We start from the raw sequence: 10,000 nt of genomic DNA, 5'->3' as shown, positions 1-10,000 counted from the left end.
TTGTAACAGAAGGTTGGCTGATCTTTAAATACATCCTGCAGGGCTGGGTCACTCCTAAGGATGTCCCAGTTGGACTTGATGATGCTCTTGATCTGATGGCTTTGAGTACTGTACTGCATTATGAATCTGGTGCTAGATGATGTCCGGTTCCTTTTCTTTGAGGGTTGAAGAAGCTGTGTACGATCAATTTCTGATGCCTTTTTTTGAGCTTTAGTTATGATAGAGTTCTTGTAGGACCTATTGAGGAAGCGTGTGCTCATAATTTCTGCCTGTGTGGTGAAGTCAGTGTCCTTGTCACATATTCTTCTTATTCTCTGAAATTGTCCGTATGGTATGTTGTTCTTAAGATGTTTTTGGTGAAATGAATCAAAGTGTAACAAGGAGTTTCGGTCTGTGGGTTTTCTGTATAATGTGGTATGAAGACTATTGTCAGTATCTCTATAGATGGTTAAATCCAGGAAGCTGATTTTCTCTTTGGAGTATTCTAGTGACAGCTTGATGTTCTCGTTGGTGTTGTTGATGTATTGGTAAAAGTCCTGTAAGTTATCTGAGCTACCCTTGAACAGAATCAGGATGTCATCTATGAACCTGGTGTACAGTTTTATGTGTTCAGTAAATGCATTTCTGGCACTGTTAAAAACATATTCGGATTCCCAGAGGCCTAGGTATAGGCATGCATATTCTGGGGCGAAGCTGGCTCCCATACTAGTGCCTTTGCATTGCCTATACAGCTGGTCTTGGAAAAGGAAGACGTTGTTCTTGAGCACCCACTCAGTCAGTTCCACCAGAAAGTCAGTAGGTGGCGTTGTCTCCTGTCTGTCTGACAGGTAGTGACTGACAGCTCTCAACCCCTCTGAGTGTTCGATGTTTGTATACAATGCTTCGACGTCCATAGTAACTAGAAAGTCCCAGTCCGTGTCCTGCAGTGCACTCAGTTTTTTCAGGACATCTGTGGTGTCTCGTACATATGACGGTAGTTCTAGTACGTATGGTTTTAGGAAGTAGTCTATAAATTGAGCGGCCGCTTCAGTCAAGCTGCCATTCGCAGCCACTATGGGCCTGCCTTTCGGGTTATCTTTGGGCTCTTTATGGACTTTGGGAAGCATGTAAAATGCGGGGATTCTGGGGTGTTCACATTGTAAGAAGTTGTATTCTTTTTCGTCAATCCATCCTTTCTCTTTTGCGTTACCAAGTATTTCTGTCAATTCCCTCTTCATCTCTGTTAGGGGATTCCGGTCAAGTTTCGTGTAGAATATATGATTCTGTAACTGGCGGTGCGCTTCTAAGACATATTTTTCATAATGCCACACTACAACTGCTCCACCCTTGTCCGCTTTTTTAATCAGTATATCCTTGTTGCATTCCAGTTCCCGCAATGCCGTGCGTTCTGACTGTGTTAGGTTGTTGTGCCAAGGAGTAGGAGGGTTGTTAAAGAGTTTGTGTACGTCAAAGTCTACTTTTTTAATAAATGCTTGTAAATTCGAGTTATTACTCAGGGGACAAAATGTAGATTTTGGTTTAAAAACTCTTCTGGGGATCTGTGTGGCTTGTGCAGTTTGCGGCTGTTGTGAAAACCATGCTTTCAAATGCAAGTTCCTGTAGAATCTGAATAATTCGATTTTTGTTTGGAACAGGTTGGTGTGGTGTGTGGGGGCAAACGAAAGACCTTTTGACAGTACCTGGGTTTGGGCAGGGGTTAGGTCGATAGGGGACAGATTAATCACTGAGGTTAGCGCCTGGGTCGTAAACCTTGTCTGGGTGGTCCCGGTATTCTCTGCGGTCTCCCTCTGCCTCTTCTTCCTCTTTCCTCTGCGGGTTTTGCGCGTGTGGGGTTTGCTGGCAGACGGGGCCATTCTTCCTCCAAAAAAGAACGCGTTTGATGTTGGGTTTGATGTGCTGGTGGTGGTTGGTTGTGTTCATCATCGCTGCTTGTCAGGTTAAACGACACTGTTCTTTCTCTCGAGGTGGAGGTGTGGCGATGGTAGGTGCGCGCGCGTCTGGGTCGCTTCTCCCATAGGTAGATCTCGTCTCTGCTGTAGTCCTCTTCGTCCCTCTTCATTTTCTTTATCTTCATTTGTTTTATTGTGTTTTCAAGTTTATCCAAATCTTCTTTGAGTTTTTCTTCATACGGAAGTTTACCATCGCCACACCTCCACCTCGAGAGAAAGAACAGTGTCGTTTAACCTGACAAGCAGCGATGATGAACACAACCAACCACCACCAGCACATCAAACCCAACATCAAACGCGTTCTTTTTTGGAGGAAGAATGGCCCCGTCTGCCAGCAAACCCCACACGCGCAAAACCCGCAGAGGAAAGAGGAAGAAGAGGCAGAGGGAGACCGCAGAGAATACCGGGACCACCCAGACAAGGTTTACGACCCAGGCGCTAACCTCAGTGATTAATCTGTCCCCTATCGACCTAACCCCTGCCCAAACCCAGGTACTGTCAAAAGGTCTTTCGTTTGCCCCCACACACCACACCAACCTGTTCCAAACAAAAATCGAATTATTCAGATTCTACAGGAACTTGCATTTGAAAGCATGGTTTTCACAACAGCCGCAAACTGCACAAGCCACACAGATCCCCAGAAGAGTTTTTAAACCAAAATCTACATTTTGTCCCCTGAGTAATAACTCGAATTTACAAGCATTTATTAAAAAAGTAGACTTTGACGTACACAAACTCTTTAACAACCCTCCTACTCCTTGGCACAACAACCTAACACAGTCAGAACGCACGGCATTGCGGGAACTGGAATGCAACAAGGATATACTGATTAAAAAAGCGGACAAGGGTGGAGCAGTTGTAGTGTGGCATTATGAAAAATATGTCTTAGAAGCGCACCGCCAGTTACAGAATCATATATTCTACACGAAACTTGACCGGAATCCCCTAACAGAGATGAAGAGGGAATTGACAGAAATACTTGGTAACGCAAAAGAGAAAGGATGGATTGACGAAAAAGAATACAACTTCTTACAATGTGAACACCCCAGAATCCCCGCATTTTACATGCTTCCCAAAGTCCATAAAGAGCCCAAAGATAACCCGAAAAGGCAGGCCCATAGTGGCTGCGAATGGCAGCTTGACTGAAGCGGCCGCTCAATTTATAGACTACTTCCTAAAACCATACGTACTAGAACTACCGTCATATGTACGAGACACCACAGATGTCCTGAAAAAACTGAGTGCACTGCAGGACACGGACTGGGACTTTCTAGTTACTATGGACGTCGAAGCATTGTATACAAACATCGAACACTCAGAGGGGTTGAGAGCTGTCAGTCACTACCTGTCAGACAGACAGGAGACAACGCCACCTACTGACTTTCTGGTGGAACTGACTGAGTGGGTGCTCAAGAACAACGTCTTCCTTTTCCAAGACCAGCTGTATAGGCAATGCAAAGGCACTAGTATGGGAGCCAGCTTCGCCCCAGAATATGCATGCCTATACCTAGGCCTCTGGGAATCCGAATATGTTTTTAACAGTGCCAGAAATGCATTTACTGAACACATAAAACTGTACACCAGGTTCATAGATGACATCCTGATTCTGTTCAAGGGTAGCTCAGATAACTTACAGGACTTTTACCAATACATCAACAACACCAACGAGAACATCAAGCTGTCACTAGAATACTCCAAAGAGAAAATCAGCTTCCTGGATTTAACCATCTATAGAGATACTGACAATAGTCTTCATACCACATTATACAGAAAACCCACAGACCGAAACTCCTTGTTACACTTTGATTCATTTCACCAAAAACATCTTAAGAACAACATACCATACGGACAATTTCAGAGAATAAGAAGAATATGTGACAAGGACACTGACTTCACCACACAGGCAGAAATTATGAGCACACGCTTCCTCAATAGGTCCTACAAGAACTCTATCATAACTAAAGCTCAAAAAAAGGCATCAGAAATTGATCGTACACAGCTTCTTCAACCCTCAAAGAAAAGGAACCGGACATCATCTAGCACCAGATTCATAATGCAGTACAGTACTCAAAGCCATCAGATCAAGAGCATCATCAAGTCCAACTGGGACATCCTTAGGAGTGACCCAGCCCTGCAGGATGTATTTAAAGATCAGCCAACCTTCTGTTACAAGAGAGCCCCCAGTCTGAGAGACAAGCTGTCACACAGCTACCTACCGGCCAAGAAGGAAAACAACTGGCTAGAACCCCCCAAGGGCACATACAAATGCCTACAGTCGGCTTGTAACCACTGTGTAAATGTCCTACAAAAGAAAGAATTCAAAGACTTAAAGACAGATCGAGTGCATAAAATCAAGCACTTTATCAATTGCAACACCACTTTTGTAGTGTACCGCCTCACCTGCCCATGCAATTGTTTTTACATAGGACGCACAAAGAGAAGATTAAAGGATAGAGTGGCGGAACACAAATATGCCATAAGGACCAATAACAAGGACTACCCAATGGCACGCCACTTCTCCACCCACCACAACAAGAATGACAGTCTCCTAAAAGTAGAAGCAATTGAACATATAGTAAAACCAACAAGAGGGGGGAACAGACTCAACAAACTACTACAAAGAGAGACGTACTGGATTCATAATCTGGATGCCCTCAACTACCCAGGTTTAAATGAGGAAATAGACTTTAGGCCTTTTTTATAAAGTTTTTTATAAAGTTTTTTGACTTGGCATATAATGATTGATGTAAGACTATCTGCCATACCACTAACTTATCTAATTCCCTCATTGTTTTTACAGAGTGTGTGGATATGAAGAATAATAGTGTGGGAACAGTGTATACCCCCACACCTATGGGATCCATATGCTGATACTTATTCATAATCTGACTACCTAGATTGAAATGTGACTTCAGACAATATTATATGCTTATGTGTTATGCTAGACCATAAGTCAAACTTATATATCTGCTTTATTTTCTTTATTTCATTACAACCGAATGTGAATGCTTTGAACCTCCCCATACCCATGTGACCCCCAAGAGTTTATTTACCTGTGTCACTCAGGTACCTGAGTTTTAACCACGCCCTGACGAAGGCCAGACGGCTGAAACCGGTCGGCGTTTTTTAAGTTTGTATACCCCATGTTAAAATAAAGGGTTTTTAACATAACGGACCTTGACTCGAAGGAGAGTGCTTTGGATTGAACAAGTATCTATGAAGCCTGCAAAGGATTAACCAGATGCACCCCTTCTATCTGGAGAGAAGACTCAGAGCGCTCGCTACCATTCTTCCTTTTCGCCATTGAAGTCCAATTCTACAGTTTGTGTTGTGGTAGACAAACAGCCCCATTAGGCAGTATGTGTTTGTGTTGTGGACTTTTCACTGTACTGTAGCCTGTATGTGTGTGTTCTCTAGCCTCCAGCAGTAGAATAATGTGATCAGTCCACCAGCCACTATATGTGATTCTGGTACTTCATCTCAGCCCACAAAAATAGTTATTACAGTAATGTCAGTATACACATGTACAATAAGAATTATGCATAGGCTAATGCAAGCAAGAATGACATTTCAACTACTGAATATTTGCAAAGTCTTTGTGTGTGTGTGTGTGTGTGTGTGTGTGTGTGTGTGTGTGTGTGTGTGTGTGTGTGTGTGTGTGTGTGTGTGTGTGTGTGTGTGTGTGTATTTTTTCTGTTTTTGTTTTATTTTGTTTTGTTTTACCTCAGGGCATGGATGGTGTGCTACGGCCTGCACAAGTGTCGTAAATTCTCTTCCATCAAGCTGCCACAGGGTACTATGTGTGTGTGTGTGTGTGTGTGTGTGTGTGTGTGTGTGTGTGTGTGTGTGTGTGTGTGTGTGTGTGTGTGTGTGTGTGTGTGTGTTTGTGTGTGTGTGTGTGTGTGTGTGTGTGTGTGTGTGTGTACCCGTGTGTGTATGTGTGTGCATGTGCGTGTATGTGCGTGACTGTATGTGTGTGTGTGTGTGTGTGTATGTGCGTGCCTGTGTGTGTGTGTGTGTGTGTGTGTGTGTGTGTGTGTGCGCGCACACACTTCTTTACCTCAGGCCATAGAGTACGGTGCCGTCGGGGTGCAGTCGTATCATCCTGTTCTTGACGGTGACGCCGTGCACAAACGACTTCTTATCATTTAGGAAGTAGGTGTCCGGCACCCACAGCTGATCGGCCACGCGGTTATCCAGCGTCAGGTTCAGAGGGATCTCCGAGTACGACAGGCGCTTATCGCGCCACGCCTGCTGGAAGTACATGGTCAACGTGTAGTCCTGGAAGATAGATAAAAACAAAGCACAACACATGGTCAACGCATAGTCCTGGAAGATAGATAAAAACAAAGCACAACACATGGTCAACGCATAGTCCTGGAAGATAGATAAAAACAAAGCACAACACATGGTCAACGCGTAGTCCTAGAAGATGGCTAAAATACAACACATTGGGTCGATTCGAAACGGGAGGCAGTGACTCGATGACTCCCCTCCTACATGAACAGGTCTCTGATTAGATAGGTGAAGTTAGCTGGTGAGGCAGCCGTTACGAACGGCACTAACGAGTGCGCTGCCCTGCACCTTCGATATTACGGCGATTCTATGGCGGGAGTTACGTTTATCACGTTAGCGCTTAGCTTACGTATGCTATTTGAATGCTGAACGACCGTCAGACGGCGGAATCGTAAGATAGGCTATAAATAGATCTAGCGACCGCATATTTAGATACTACAGTGTTGATTTATCCCTTCCATTCTCAATATCTACATACAAAAGTGTCAGAATAAAGAGTATGATAAGGTAGTAGCCATGTTTGTTTTTCAGGTTTTCGGTTGAGAAGGAGGTGGCACACAGCATTTTGGGTACAAGCAGAGAACAAGGCAGCACAAGTCAGCATCTGATGCTGCCCTCAAATATCCCCATTACGCCCACAAACGCAGTCAACTGCCAAGGGAGGAAATAAAGCAATTTTTCGTTTCGATCCACACTTCAAGACTTGATGTCCAGTTAGCTCACTGGAAGGAGAGCTGCCTTCCCCGTTTCGAATCGATCCCTAGTCAACCTGTAGTCCTGGAAGATGGATAAAAGCAAAATACAACGCATAGTCAACATGTAAGGGAAGTAAAACAAAGCATGTGGAGAATCGATAGACCACACAATGTTCAGTCTTAGAGGAGAAAGCAGACAACATATTTGTAGTCCAGAAAGACAAACAAACTCAACATATGGTCAACACATAGTCGTAATCAATGTAGAGATCATAATCAAGCTGTTTTCCTAGAAGAAGTCAGACAACAATATAAAAGCCCAGAGAGACAAAACAGACATTTAATGGACAGCCACACTCATTTCAAGAGCCATGGTTGGAATCGGACAGGTCCATATCTCCCTTGAGCAGGGCACCTAACCCCACAATACCGAAATACCTCAAAGTGGCTTTGGATGAGCACATGTGCTAAGTGTAATGTCATGTAAAATGTTCACCCTGTAAACAACACAGTAGTGAAAGTGCAGTACCGGGAGGCAGAAGAACGCAGCATATGGCCAACGTAAAGTCAACACAGAGTCACAACACCCTGATACTGTCCTGAGAAAGACACAGCAGACATATGGCATAAAATATACAGTCAACACAATCACGGTGTAGTCCTAAAAAAAGATACTACAGACATATGGCATATTACGTATAGTCAACACACTCCCGATGTAGTCAACATATGGCCAACCTGTGTCACCACTCATAGTACAGCAATCAAGGTGCAGTCATGAGAAAGGGGCAGCAGTCATATTTGGATCATTGGTCGACGGGAACATTACAAAAACATGAAAGTGAAAAAAGGGCAAAAAAACATTTATGGGAGTGTGTTCCGGGAATGTTCCACTACCTTTTGAAAAGGGGCTTTAATATTAGATGAGGTTCAGAGTGGAGGGATCGCGCCAGATAAAAGCAAGCACACTAGCCCACACACACATATTCCCACACAGACATACACACACACACACACACACACACACACACATACAGACACACACACACACACACACGCACACACACACACACACACACACACACACACACACACACACACACACACACACACACACACACACACACACACACACACACACACACACACACACACACACACACACACACACACTCACGTTCTAAAGTGTAGCAATAAGGCCAGTTTGAAGTAGTGTACCGCTCACGGTAGACACAAGTGAGAGTGAGTGTACGGCTGGAGAAAGCTGCCTATGGGCCATTACCTCTCCGGTTCTCATGCTCTTAGCTATGGTGTGTTAAGTGATGTATGAGTACAGGTGATTTAACACACACACACACACACACACACACACACACACACACACACACACACACACACACACACACACACACACACACACACACACACACACACACACACACACACACACACACACACACACACACACACACAGAGTCTAAATTGCAACCTCATACACACCCTGATAATAAACTCTCACTGTGTTCATATTCACCCCCGTAATAAACTCTCACTGTGCTTTTTGCCACCAGAGTACCGGTTCCACTCTCGGCAATAACACCAGCTACTTTGGAGAAGCTCTGGAACTTGGGGCTGAGTGGAAATCCCACACAGAGACACAGACACACACACAGACACACACACACAGACAGACACACACACACACACACACACACACACACACACACACACACACACACACACACACACACACACACACACACAGACAGACAGACAGACAGACAGACAGACAGACAGACAGACACATACACACACACACACACACACACACACACACACACACAGACACACACAGACACACACACACACACACACACACACACACACACACACACACACACACACACACACACACACACACACACACACACACACACACACACACACACACACACACACAGTCTGTAACTCGCGGCTCACTGTAAACCAGGCTCTTGGCTATATCCACCTGAAACCAAACAGCAGGAAACTTCTGGAAACTTGGCGGCAACTTCCGAATCAGACAGGATCTGATTTCCCCAGTCATCCGTGAAGCTCAGTGGAGGAGGAGGAAGAGGAGGAAGACGATGAAGATGAAGAGGAGGAGGAAGACGATGAAGATGAAGAGGAGGAGGAAGAGGAGGAGGAAGAAGAGCAGGAAGAGGAAAAATAGGAGGAGTATCTGATATCCCCATCATCCATGAAGCTCAGTGGAGGAGGAGGAGGAGGAGGAGGAAGATGAAGAGGATGAGGAAGATTAAGATGAGGAGGAGGAAGAGCAGGAGGAAGAAGAGGAGGGGCAGGAAGAAAAAGAGGAGGAAGATGAATAGGAGGATGAGGATGTGAAGGAAGAAGAGGAAGAGGAGAAAGAGGAGGAGGAAGATGAGGAGGAAGAAGAGGAGGAGTATCTGATATTCCCGTCATCTCCCTTCATCAGTGAAGCTCAATGATGTGCCATCGAGGTAGGCAGATGAACAAGGAGACACCACAACCAGATAGCGGAGGAGGAGACGGAGGAGGAGGAGGAGGAAGAGGAGGAAGAGGAGGAGGAAGGCCGAAGATGAAAATGATGATAAATAGAAAGATGAGGAGAAGGAATACTTAGGAAGAGGAGGCGGCAGAAGAAGAGGAAGAGTGATATAGTGGAGGAGGAGGAATAGACCGTGCCGGTGAGGGAAACCAGGACTGGAGGCACCAAACAGAAATCGTCCCGGATCTAGAGATGATGATGATGAAGCTCCGAGATCTCCCGACGCAAGAAGGGGGGACCACTTTTATCAGAGGAGACACCGTACTGAGGAGGAGGTGGACCAAGAATGAGGAAGAGGAGGAGGAATGGGAGGAAAATAAGGAGGGGGAGGAAGAAGAGGAAGAGGAAGAAGAGGAGGAGCAGGAAGAGGATGAAGAAGAAGAGGAGGAAGTAGAAGAGGACATTCAGGAGCAGGAACGAGGAGGAACAGGAGGAAGAGTATGAGGAGGAAGAAGAGGACGAGGATGGTGAGGAGCACGAGAAGGAGGATG

At 45.1% G+C, this 10,000-nt stretch overlaps 1 pseudogene; it reads right to left on the bottom strand.

Moving 5' to 3' along the window:
• Positions 1-10,000, bottom strand: part of LOC134451737 (gamma-aminobutyric acid receptor subunit beta-2-like) — a 118,872-nt pseudogene that overhangs the window by 54,274 nt on the left and 54,598 nt on the right.

Source organism: Engraulis encrasicolus, chromosome 7, assembly GCF_034702125.1.
Source record: "Engraulis encrasicolus isolate BLACKSEA-1 chromosome 7, IST_EnEncr_1.0, whole genome shotgun sequence".
Classification (NCBI taxonomy): domain Eukaryota; kingdom Metazoa; phylum Chordata; class Actinopteri; order Clupeiformes; family Engraulidae; genus Engraulis; species Engraulis encrasicolus.
The sequence above is the reverse complement of the archived record's forward strand: the minus strand, read 5'-3'. Positions and strand labels throughout refer to the sequence as shown.